Source organism: Cydia fagiglandana, chromosome 25, assembly GCF_963556715.1.
Source record: "Cydia fagiglandana chromosome 25, ilCydFagi1.1, whole genome shotgun sequence".
NCBI lineage: Eukaryota > Metazoa > Arthropoda > Insecta > Lepidoptera > Tortricidae > Cydia > Cydia fagiglandana.
In genome coordinates, this window is record NC_085956.1 from 6,804,299 (window position 1) to 6,816,893 (window position 12,595).

General features: G+C 34.4%; 1 protein-coding gene across 2 annotated transcripts in view; it reads right to left on the bottom strand.

Moving 5' to 3' along the window:
* LOC134677035 (homeobox protein invected-like) overlaps positions 1-1,605 on the bottom strand; it is a 97,567-nt gene extending 95,962 nt beyond the window's left edge. Inside the window, exon 1 of one of the 2 annotated variants that reach the window (XM_063535457.1) lies at positions 1,123-1,605. The gene's annotated coding sequence lies outside the window, so the exon portion shown is untranslated. The remainder of the gene's footprint in view (positions 1-1,122) is intronic. The other variant, XM_063535458.1, reaches the window with a different exon arrangement.
* Positions 1,606-12,595: the final 10,990 nt, after the last annotated feature.

A 12,595-nucleotide genomic window follows, 5' to 3' on the forward strand; every position in this document is an offset into this window, starting at 1 on the left:
ACGATAAATAAATAAATTCTCGTTCTCGAGAACATTCTCAGAAGTTACCGAGAATTTCTCATGTGGAAAGTTTCGCAACTTTGGAAAGTTCTCGTGCGTGCATTGCTAGGTATGCTTCCGTTTATTTAGCTAAGTATTTGGTTATACATAAGTATATCTATATATTATTTTACGTATATCTAGTCTAAAACCATTCCAGCCTAATTATACTTACTATGGGCCTTAAATAAGTTATAATATGTAAACAAAATTCAATTATCTGTACCATGCCAAATAAACAAAAATAAAAATAATTGCATGCCCGTACGCGAACATCATAAATTATTAATAAAACATACATACAATATGATTCAAATACTTAAATGAAAATGAGATTATATTAACCTATCTTTGGTTTTTTTTTTTTCATTTAGGTAGATATATTGTCACTGTTTTATATTTTGGAAAAATGTTTACTTTAAGAAATCCAATTCCTATTATAATAAATAAAAAAAAACATAAAATGGTAATCGAAATGTATAACCAAGTTTATTCATAAGTAATTTTATGATAATTGATTTGTCTATTTATTACTTTTACAGCGGACGAGGTATCGGATTAGATATGATTTAAATAATTATTAATTACCTACGCTTTTAATATCAAAAATACACACAGATATCTAAATATAAACAAATCTTAAACTAAATATGAATTAAAAAATTAGGAGTATCGATTTAATAATTGTTTATTTATTAAAATGTTATATAATCATTATTACATCTCATCATGTAAACGGTTATTTATTTTTGTTTCAAAAAGTTAAATTAAACGATGTTTTCAGAAACGTATTTAAAATGTACCTAATTAAATGACACACACCAAAACAACTTATAAAAATCTGACAAGCAAAATTGGTTAACAAGAAGGGTTAGGTTAATACAGATAGGTAATCATAAATAATAATAATACAATTTTAAAGGGTAATAAAGGAAATAATAAAAGTTTCATAGGAATCACCACTCTTAAATCCTTAGGTATATTTTTTACAAGGAGCCTACTGATTTAGCTTTCCCCTTTTATATTACTAATGTGCGCAAATTTTAAGTACGCACCTACCCTGAAAAAACTTCTGAAACTTACCATACGAAATCCTTCCTATAGCTTCCAAAATGATCCGCCAAAAAACACACTCACTCACAGCACTACAAACATTAAAAACCTAATCTGTCAGAAAGCGCGCCAATTGGCGCTGGAAATTGACAGGTTTTCTTTTTTAATTATTATTTTTTTAAACTCGAACGTACGCGGGTCGCGAATGCGGGTACCGACTGGCAAATACGATCCGACCCCCCACCAGTGAAGGCGTGGCTCGAACAAGCCTGGGCGAGGCGTGGTCTGCCCCAATAGCTTTTTTCTCCATAGCCCCATACTTACAGACGTCGAAATTTCACCCGCTTTATTTTTTTACTTTATCATAATGTAATGTATATTTGTTTGTTGTATTTAAATAACAGTGAAGTTGTCATTTCGTCAGTGTCCGTATGATTTCGTATCTCAATTTTATACTTTAATATTCGATCGCGGGTTAATGTTGTTTGTTATTAATTTTATTCTATTTTGTGTGCGTTTTAATATTAATAAGGGATTGTGTCTGTAGATGTTGTTTACATGTCTGTATTTGAAGATGTAGTTTAAGTAGGTGTCTACTATTTTTAATAAGGTTAGGTTAAGTTGTTAAGACGTTATTATATTTAAATTCAAACAGCTTTTTGGAATTACTTATAGGGATTTGACTGTATTGAAAATAAATAATTTTTCACAATACATGATATAAATCACCAAAATATTCATAGAAAAACGTAGACAACAGTTGTATTTAGACCCAATTTCTATGTTTAAATCGGTGTAAATAAATAAAGAGTCAGGTAATTTGATTATGACGTCACATGCTAGTGTTTCATATAAATTTCATACTTTCCATAGTAGCAAAATCGTTTTGACAGTTCGAAAAATAAACTGATTTGACTAGTATTCATATACCCTATTATAATAACAAATACCTATTGCAGTACCTAAAATTAAATACCACTTTAAAATTAAGTAATTACCTATTGTTTGGATATAGTTATTTATGTAATTTATTTTAACTACTTAAGCAATAAATTTACTATAAAAACTGCCATGTAAATGACGTTATTATCACATTAATTGGTGTGATTATAGTGTGATTTTATGTTCTTAAAAATTAATCGAATGCCGTAGGTGTTAGATATCTCTATTTATTATATCTTTTTATTAATATTATTTATATTTGTCATTAATATGAATCTTGCTATGTCAAAATTAACAGTATATTTTATAAGGTTAGGTTTAAATGTTTATATATTTATAGTACCTAATTATTTTTATAAGTATGAGACATTTAATTGCAGTATTTTTGATAATTCACTGATACTTAACTAGTAAGCGAGCGTAATTAAATATTTTTGATACTATGTAGTACTTCTTTTTTGGTTTTGGCGTACCTATGAGTATTGAATCTTATACATAGCTTTATTTGACGTTCATTAGCGTATTGTAGTATGCCTACTTCAATAATAAACTGTAATCCGTTTTTTTTAGCATTAGAAATAAGGTAAACAAATCTTGATGTGTCTTTTAAGTAATTGAAAAACACATTTTAAAAATTATATACGGCAGATATGTAACAATTATGAACCTAATACGATCATTTACATTCTTCTGCTTTCATAAGTATATAATGGTTTTTGATTTTTAAAAAGCGTTTTTCAATTAAAAGACATGTCAAGATCGCTTACCTTCTTGCAAGTTTTTTCTAATGCTGAAAAAAACGAACTATATAGCTGGTCAAGCAGATCGTGTCAATAGAAAAAGGCGGTAAATTGGAAAAATGTAGGCGAGAAGGGATATCGTCCCATAGAAAATTTGAATTTTTTACTGACAAGATTTGCTTGACCAGCTAAATCTTTATCTTATCTTTATAAACTTTTAGGATTTAGCGTAAAATTAACGCATAGTCGAAAAAAAACATTTATTTTTAATAAACCAAATATTTATTTACATACAAAATATACATATACAGTGAACAGTGGTATACTACTAAACGAAATTAATAACTAGTTTAAACCTAAAATCAATTAAGATACTGACAACACCTTTATTTTTTTTAAAGCTACTTGGTATTGGTAACAGAATCTCTTCCCCCTTCGACTAGACGTTACTCACCCCGGCGGGGGAGGGGGGGTGATGAAATAAAAGAAACACTCCAAAAGAGGGCACTTTTTAATTAGTGCCCGTTTTTTAAGTGTTCTTTAAGACTGCGCGCGTTTAGACAGACAAGTTACTGGTGCCAGTACTCTCCTTAAGCCACCCCACACTAATAGCGTCTTTCGAGCGTCGGCGTCTGTCGGCGTCTGGTCAGTGCTATGGGAAATGACGTCGCTGCGCAGTTGCGACGACGTTGCGTCGAGCGCGGCCATACAGTTGTAGACGCCGACGCTCGAAAGACGCTAGATGTGGGGGGCCCTTAGGGCATACTGAAAATTCCTGGACTGGCCACTTAGAAAAAATAAGTCGTCTCATACGTCGTCGTCGTATATCAGAATCCAGAAACTTTAAGTAGTTATGATGGCCCACGTACCTAATGACAGAATTTTCTTAATATTTTATTATACTAATGCAAATATTACCCACTTACAACATAAAATCTAAATCAACAAGATTCTGTGTTTCAAAATGCATAAGTATGGAAAGTACCTTATCTAATTTATAACTTTACACATGTATTTGTCTATTTCATATGCTAAAACTCTATAATTTAAGTACAATATTATAGTTAATATCGTAAACGTAAAGTACAGAAGTTATTGCTAAGTGTTAACTGCTAATAGGTCAATTAATGAGAATGTTTATGCTTATGTTAACGTTGCAGAAGCATCTTGTTTCTGAAATTGCCTTGTTTATGTTTAGTACAGTCAGCATCACGTCAAAAGTATCCTGGAATACTTTTCCAAATAGAGGTAAAGAGAGGTAGAGGTTCAAAATATTAGACAATGAATGATGCTTATAGTAGTCAAAATCTATAATTCTAATATTTCCAATCCATTGCAAGATGTTATGATACCATATTATACGCGAGCGCGGACTTCAGACCGAAGGGTGTGGTATCAGGCGGTTACATGGAAATCTGCCGAATCCTGCATCGCAATAGAAAACTGTGTTACAACATGAGTTTCAGCTTATAATATTTTACATTGTATGCATGTTCGTTTGTAAGGTATGTATGGGCCGTGGCGGATTTGCCCTAAGGCCCCGTAGGCCCGGACCTAGGGCGGCAAATTGTGACAAAAAATTCGCTGATAACAAGAAATAACTCAAAATGTAGTCAATATGATGGGTGCTGCGAAAAGGGCCGCTACAGGTCCTGGGGCCTAGGGCGGCAAAGACTGCAAATCTTCCACCGTCTATGGGCCTTAGTTGCCTGAAAATAAATGATAATTATTTGGTTTATAATTTTATATATAATTGTATAAGTGTTAGACATTTACCTAACGTTTAAATATGATGGCAATTCCACACTTCTTTGCCAAGCCCTTGCATCGTGCATCGTTCGCTTGTATGTACTCTCAGAATGTATTTATTTAAACTTTACTGCACAAAAGAAAACTTATCGTTCAAAAGGCGGACTTAATGCCAAAAGCATTCTCTACCAGCTAACCTTAAGGCTAAGAAGAGAGATTGTGGGCGGTGCTATACTAATCATTAACGCAAAGCTAGATGAAGGGGTTTAGTTACTAAGTCCTACTCAACAACCCCGTATAAACGAGGCTCGGCGTAGCTCAACAGAAAAGGGGAAAAAATACGGCTGAAACTTGCGAGATATTCTTAATTAAAGTTTTTTACAAGTCACTTTACACTCTTAGCTCCTCTTTTAGGGACCTCCTTGTTTATGAGACACTCGCCCGCTTTCACTTCACTTTTTACGTTTTAAAAAAGTTGGGAGTACTGACCAAATAATGTTGGATAAACTGATTGATGAAAACTACATAATAATAATAATTCAGCCTATATTTAAAATATTGAAACACAACAACAACATTTGAAACATTGTGAACCGCATGTTAGTAAAGGATTAGGATTAGGTAAGTGGTATAAATATACATATGTTCTCTGTGAGATACGTTTATGGAAGCATCTGTATTTAAGGCCATTTATGTTACTTTAAGTTTTATGTTCATCCCATGTATGTTTTTCTGTGTTATCTCCTCAATAAATAAATAAATAAAATAATAAATATATACATGCCACTGCTGGGCATAGGCCTCCTCTCATACCTACCTGCGCAAGAGGGCTTGGGCTATAGTCCCCACGCTAGCCCAATGCGGGTTGGGGACTTTACACCTTTGAATTTCTTCGCGGATGTATATAGATTTCCTCACGATGTTTTCTTTTACTGAAAAGCTTGTTGTAAATATCAAACAAACACAAACATGTTGTATATTTCGTGCATAAGTTCCGAAAAATTCATTGGTAGGTACCTATTACGAGCCAGGATTTGAACCCGCGACCTCGGACAAAACTATATAATCTTACAAATATTTATTATAATCAAAATAATTCAATAATTTAAATTCATATCCGTAAGTATTAAAAGAAGGTAAAATGTTTTGTCAAATTAGAATTTAGTAATAGGTATTAATATTATAAATGCTAAAGTAGCTCTGTATGTCTGTCTGTCTGTTACCTCTTCACGCTTAAACCGCTGAACCAATTAAAATCAAATTTGCTATGAATCGTTCCAGAGTTATCTTAGTCTAACTCTTGTCACTTACCGATTCTAATTTAAAATCTGTCCCAAATATTCATACTTCCGCTGTGACCATAAGTTTCTCTGTGAACTACATAAAATTGACCCAATATGATATGATGTATCTAAAATAATAGAAAAAGAAGTAAAAAACATCGTTCGAAAAATTTATCAGTAAAATAAAAAACACACTAAAAAATTTAATAATACCTACATAATCAGAACATACTTATACATAGGTATATAATATATTTTATATACTTACACTACAGCAATCAATATTTATTCAAAATGTAAAATAAAAAACGTAGCAATAAGTGTTGTAGGCCGCCCGTACCTACTGAAAACGAGGACCATTAACATAAAAAAAAATCTCTAATTTAAAATGGGTACCTACACCGAATATATTGAATCTTTGTACAAAACTACTTATAATAAAATTAAAAACATTTAAAATTGAACATTAATTTATAATGCACATATAATATATGTGCGCATAGCATATTATATATATTATACATATTATGTATAATATGCTATGCGCTGTAATAGGTTGAGGTAGGTTAACACCTAATACAGGTAGGTATATCTCAAACTAGTTTTTTAAACACCTCCTTCGGTGTTTACATTAAATAACGCCATTTTGGATAGTTGGGTGACGCCTATATACCTACATATGATTATATATTAGGTACCTATACTTAGCCATAATTATGCAGTAGGTAGGTAACTAATATAAAATGCCCGTGGATTTTTCTGCTCTTATGTGACTCTTAACGCTAAATAAAAATAATATTTGTTTAATGTAATAGGGACTATGAAAAATATTAATTAAATAAATAAATCTAAAAATACCCTTTGATTTATATTTTTCGTAGTATTACATTTTTTTATATAGCGTTAGAGTTGCATAAAAGCAAACAAATCCACGAGCATTTTATTGCAGAGAAAGATTATTTACCAAAAGAAATATACATTAAAAATCGTTTGTTTTTGGTAATTATGGTAATTCGAGAAATATTTTTTCTTCAGACCGCTTATTTTATCATATTAATATGTACTATCGGGTGCAGCGACGGTTGAGCATTTCTCAACGAAAATCGCTTGCACCCAAAACTTTAAAACGTCACGCCTTCTTATATTACAAGTATTACAACCAATCACAGTCGTGCCTTAAGTATATTGCATCGATATTGTTTTTGGGTTCTTACCTGACCAACCCAAACATGTGTTGACCATCGTTATCAGTTGCATTTTAAAGGGCATTCTATGTTAGAAAGATTACACATCTGGTGCCCGTAAAACAATTGTGCGACCAAGAATACGTGGAAACTTTTTTTAATAGCCATAATGTTTGTCCAGAATTGTTAAATTTTGCGCACTTTGCGTGCAGAGACCGTGCGGCGTCTTAACTTAATATCTGCCCGCTTGAACGAATCTTAAATTGTTTAACGACCCTTACTTTTTTGGGCACGTATTTAACCGGTCAACTAATTAATCAGAATTCAGTAGCTTAAAAAATAGAAATAGGTACTAAAATGAATACCTACTTTGGCAACAAAAGCGTTAAAATATTTCAATATGAGCAAGCTACCAATTATTTATTTGGCAACTGAATTATTATGACTCGCGCACGAAGGATTCCTTACCATTGCGCAAAAAACGGCAAACAAGTCACGTTTGTTGTATGGGTTATTATAAAAGTAGTTAAGTATATTCTAACCTATATTATAATATAAATTAAACACATCAATAGTATTATTTATTGATCTTTGTTGAACTCGTTAAGCACTCAACTTTTTTGAGACTTAGATAAAAAATGTGTCTAGAAAAAAGGAAAGTCGTTAAGAGATTTAATTTTACAACCGAAACTGCGAGGTAAGGAATTTGAGTTGGGTCATTAGAATGCATTCAATTTTAAGTGTTACTAGCCAGATGTTTCTTGGTGGTTTACTTATAAAAAAAGGTAAAAAAAGCTACTCCTTTCGATTTCATATCCGTTGCAAATTGTACCGTATTGTTAGGCACGTTACATTTATATTAAAATTTTAGAGTTACTGGTCAAAAATCTTGGACTGTTCCCATTGGTGGATAATGTAAATAAGTGACCGCGTCTGGGGTGCATTTGAAATCGAACTGTAGGATGCTCAACCGTCGCTGCACCCGATAGTACATATCTACATTTCAAATCAGGCATGTTTTGCTTTCTATGGATTTAATATTTTTCATTAATACACTTCTACTTCTGCATGGTACCTATACCAGTTACCTAAGCAATGGAAACTAGGTACATGTGTAAAACCTCATAACCTAACATCATCATCATCATCATCATCATATCAGCCCTTTATCGCCCACTGCTGAGCATAGGCCTCTCTTCTAGTACGCCACTTGTCCCGGTCCTGAGCTAATCTCATCCAGCAGTGACCCGCAATTTTCCGACATAATTATAATCTTAAATGTGTTTAGATACTACCATAATACTAGGATCTATGTTTGTTTAATACTTTTTGACAGACTTGACAGACCACTTGGCTCTTCAACTAGAACTTATCATAAATCCTTTTTTTAATTGTATAATTAACGATCAAAGTAATCACAATTAGTAGTAACAAACCTGCATTAAAAACCTCAATTATTTGTTGTGTTTTAGTTGCACAACATACAACTGTTATTTATATTCCGTGTTGTTTATAAACCCGCTGAAAGCCATTTTGTAACCCACCGAAAACCTAAGTACAGTCACCTGCAATAATACCTATGTTACTCTTCGAAGGCCGCAAAAATATCTGATTCTACTTGTAGAGCCAGTGACGGATTTGCAGTCTTTGCCGCCCTAGGCCTGGGGCCCTGTAGCCACCCCTTTCTCAGCACCCAACATATTGACTACATTTTGAGTTATTTCTTCTTATCATCAGCGAATTTTTTGTCACAATTTGCCGCCCCCAAAAAACTTGCCGCCCTAGGTCTGGGCCTACTGGGCCTTATGGCAAATCCGCCACTGTGTAGAGCAGCGGTCGGCAACCTTTTAGCAACCAAGGGCCACATTGCAATTAACGAAGTGGACGCGGGCCGCACTTTGTTAGTATTTATGACTTTATCAGACATTGTCGTTTGTCAATATTACATACAAAATAGCCAGGGAGGCTCGCGGGCCACGAGTGAGAGGTTCGCGGGCCGCACGCGGCCCGCGGGCTGCTGGTTGCCAACCGTTGGTGTAGAGCCATAAGAGCGTGTCACATATTTTTGCGGCCTTCGAAGCAGTGGCGTGAACTAATCTACTCGTAGCCGTGGGCGACGCCGCATCTGCGAGGCCCTTTTCTTTCACTGTTCCCGAAGGGGCCTCGCGCGAGGCCCCCTTTGGGGCGCATTGCCGTGGGCGAGGACCCACTTCGCCCACGACTAGCTACGCCACTGCCTTCGAAGAGTACCTACACAGAATAAATAATAGTACAAGTACTAGGTACAGAAGATTCACTCTCTAACAGAACGCGTCAGTTACGATTAGGACAGATAATATGACCGCTAGGTGGTACCAGCGCCACGCGCGGCTTATGGCTAGCCACCAAAATTGGTGTAGGACGGGTGTAGGTACTTGTACCTGTTGCAAAGCGTCGAAATCGCGTAGTGACCCACGCCTGGTACCTAACATTTATTATTGCAGGTGACTGTACTCGCATAATAACGTATCAACTATCACTAATGAGCCGATACAGTTTATTATAACCATCAATCACAAGATCACGCGATACTAACACGCTTCTAAAACAATTACTACGCTAACTCTATTAAAACTAGATAAAAACTATTGAAAAACACATAATGCCAACCTAGCGACTGTAATGAAGACCGTACGTCAAAGTTAATGATACGTATCGATCCTATTTGCAACAGAACATCGTTTTGCTGAACGCTCTGATATGGATCTAGAATACAAATACAATTTTCGCGATAAAATCTCTACGTTTCGTGTTGATGATGCCATCTAGTGGGTAATAGATACAACCACATACAACGATATTTTAAATTTTATCTTAACGCCATCTAGAGGCGAGTAGCAGTACTACAACGATACCCAGCTTGGCTTCGAGTGTTTGAAATTATAGTTGACGTATAGTGAACGTAGTTTCAGGTATAATGTAGAGATAGCGCTTTAATTAAACGGTTCAACATTGTACAATGTTGCCGCTAGATGTCGCTATTCATGTATTTTGTACTTTCATAATATAATTAATAATTATGTTGATAATGTCAAACCTGGATAAGGATAAGGGTGGTATTCGACCTAATTTCTTTGTCCAAGCGTCTCACATTTTGCTTTAATGAGAGAGATCGAGAAGCAATGCATTGGGCAGGTCGAATAAGTACCACCCTAAAGTAGAACTGTATTTTAAACGAGAAACTCTATTAGCGAGAGTAATAATTTGGTAATCAAAAAATCAAAATCAAAATCAAAATATACTTTATTCATGTAGGCCTAGCAACAAGCTCTTATGAATCGTAATTAATCTTAATCTAATTATCAGAGCAATTTATTGATGTTAATATTATTCCATAATAAAATTGGATTATTATACATGTCAAATTTAACACTAAGAATTTCACAAAAGGATCGTCAAACATTAAAAAAAAAATTGTATAAAAAAATACTAGTCTAGAATTTCTAGAATAAAATTTAAATGTCAAAAAAAGCATAAGTAACAAACAAGTAGATAGTATTACATCGGAATATCAATTTCCTCATCAATAATCAAATATACCTAATAAATAAATAATCATTTCGAATAACAATTAATCCCACGTTGTATTATCATTCATGTAGTCCTGTGTGGTATAATAAGCTTTGGAAATAAGTTTATGCTTTACATAATTCTTAAATTTATTAATAGATAATTCAGTAATATGGTTTGGAAGTTTATTATAAAATCTTACACAATTACCCATGAATGATTTTTTAATTTTGGAGCCGAGTGAAGGGCACTGCTAATTATAAGGTTAAGGCTAATTATAAGGTTCCGTCATGTTTGCCCTCTAATCCTTCTATTACTTACCTCTTATTTGCGAAAGATACAAAAATCTTTAAGAGAAAGTCATTTGTCCCGTTCGAACCTCTGTATCAGAGAGTGTCTCTCCCTTGGCCTCTACATATAAGGGAGAATCCTTAGAGTAATTATTTACTCCAAGAACAAATTAAATTACTTTCTATGAAAATATTTTAATTTGTGTTATTTTAAGTAAACAACTACTATTATATTGTATAATATATTATGTAATATGTTTGCAATAAATGATTAATTGACTTTTGACATTAACTTATCATTTTTAGGGTTCCGTACCCAAAGGGTAAAACGGGACCCTATTACTAAGACTTCGCTGTCCGTCCGTCCGTCCGTCCGTCTGTCACCAGGCTGTATCTCACGAACCGTGATAGCTAGACAGTTGAAATTTTCACAGATGATGTATTTATGTTGCCGCTATAACAACAAATACTAAAAACAGAATAAAATAAAGATTTAAATGGGGCTCCCATACAACAAACGTGATTTTTGACCAAAGTTAAGCAACGTCGGGAGTGGTCAGTACTTGGATGGGTGACCGTTTTTTTTTTTGCTTTTTTTTTGTGTTTTTTTGGCATATGGTACGGAACCCTTCGTGCGCGAGTCCGACTCGCACTTGCCCGGTTTTTCACAAACAATCTCAGTTGTTATATAATAGCTACGCATGGTACGATTCACCGACCAAACATTGAATGATGCCCGCCTACTTAGAGGATATAACAACGGAGTAGCCAGGGCTATAACCGCGAAAATCGAAGTTCGCAAATTGCGGGGATTTTTCTCTGTCACTCTAATTACGCCTTCGTTGGAGTAAAAGAGAAAGATCCCCGCAATTTGCGAATTTCGGTTTTCGCGGTAGCCGCTCAGACGTTCCCCTCTGTCGAAAATAGGCCAATGGTCAGTGGCATCATATTGACTACATTTTGAGTTATTTCTTGTTATCTTCAGCGATTTTTTGTCACATTTTGCCGCCCTAGACCCGGGCCTACTGGGCCTAAGGGCAAATTCGCCACTACCAATAGTCATAATCGTGAGGACTGACGTTTATCGAACATGGCTATTCTTACGTTACGTATACATAAGGTGCCCCTCCCCCGCAAAAATCGGCAGACTATTTTGTACCAAAAATTACAGACAAGGCGTCTCCGTTAGGCTATATCCTCTAAGCCCGCATATTTAGAATTCGTATTTGATATCGCTGCTAGCTGCAGTGTTGCCAACTTGGCATAAATTATGCCAGATCTGGCATATTTTTACTAGCTTTGGCACCAAAATTTTCCATTTAGCATCTGGCATATTTTTTAGCATAATTTAGTCTAAGCCAAGTTTGCACCAACTTGGCAGCAACAATACGCGCCATCGCCTTATGTGGTTCATATTTTCACATGAATTTTGACTTTTGTGGGCGGATGGACGTCGACGGACTATATATGTGTAATTTTTTTAAATAGCAAATAAATTCAGTTCAATTTACCTCTGATGTTTTCGTGGATTGACATATTTGAGTTCCGTTTTGCAGATTTGATCAGACAATTAATTGTTTTTACTGAATATTTTTAGACACCATTCATTATTTTAAATGCCTATTCTCAAGTGACATTTTAGCATTTTTTTTAGCATATTTCAAAGAACTTTGGCTTAATTTTGGCATAATCTAGACATTAGTCTAGCATTTTTTCAAAATTCGAGTTGGCAACACTGGCTAGCTGCTATCGCTAGTTTGAAGCCG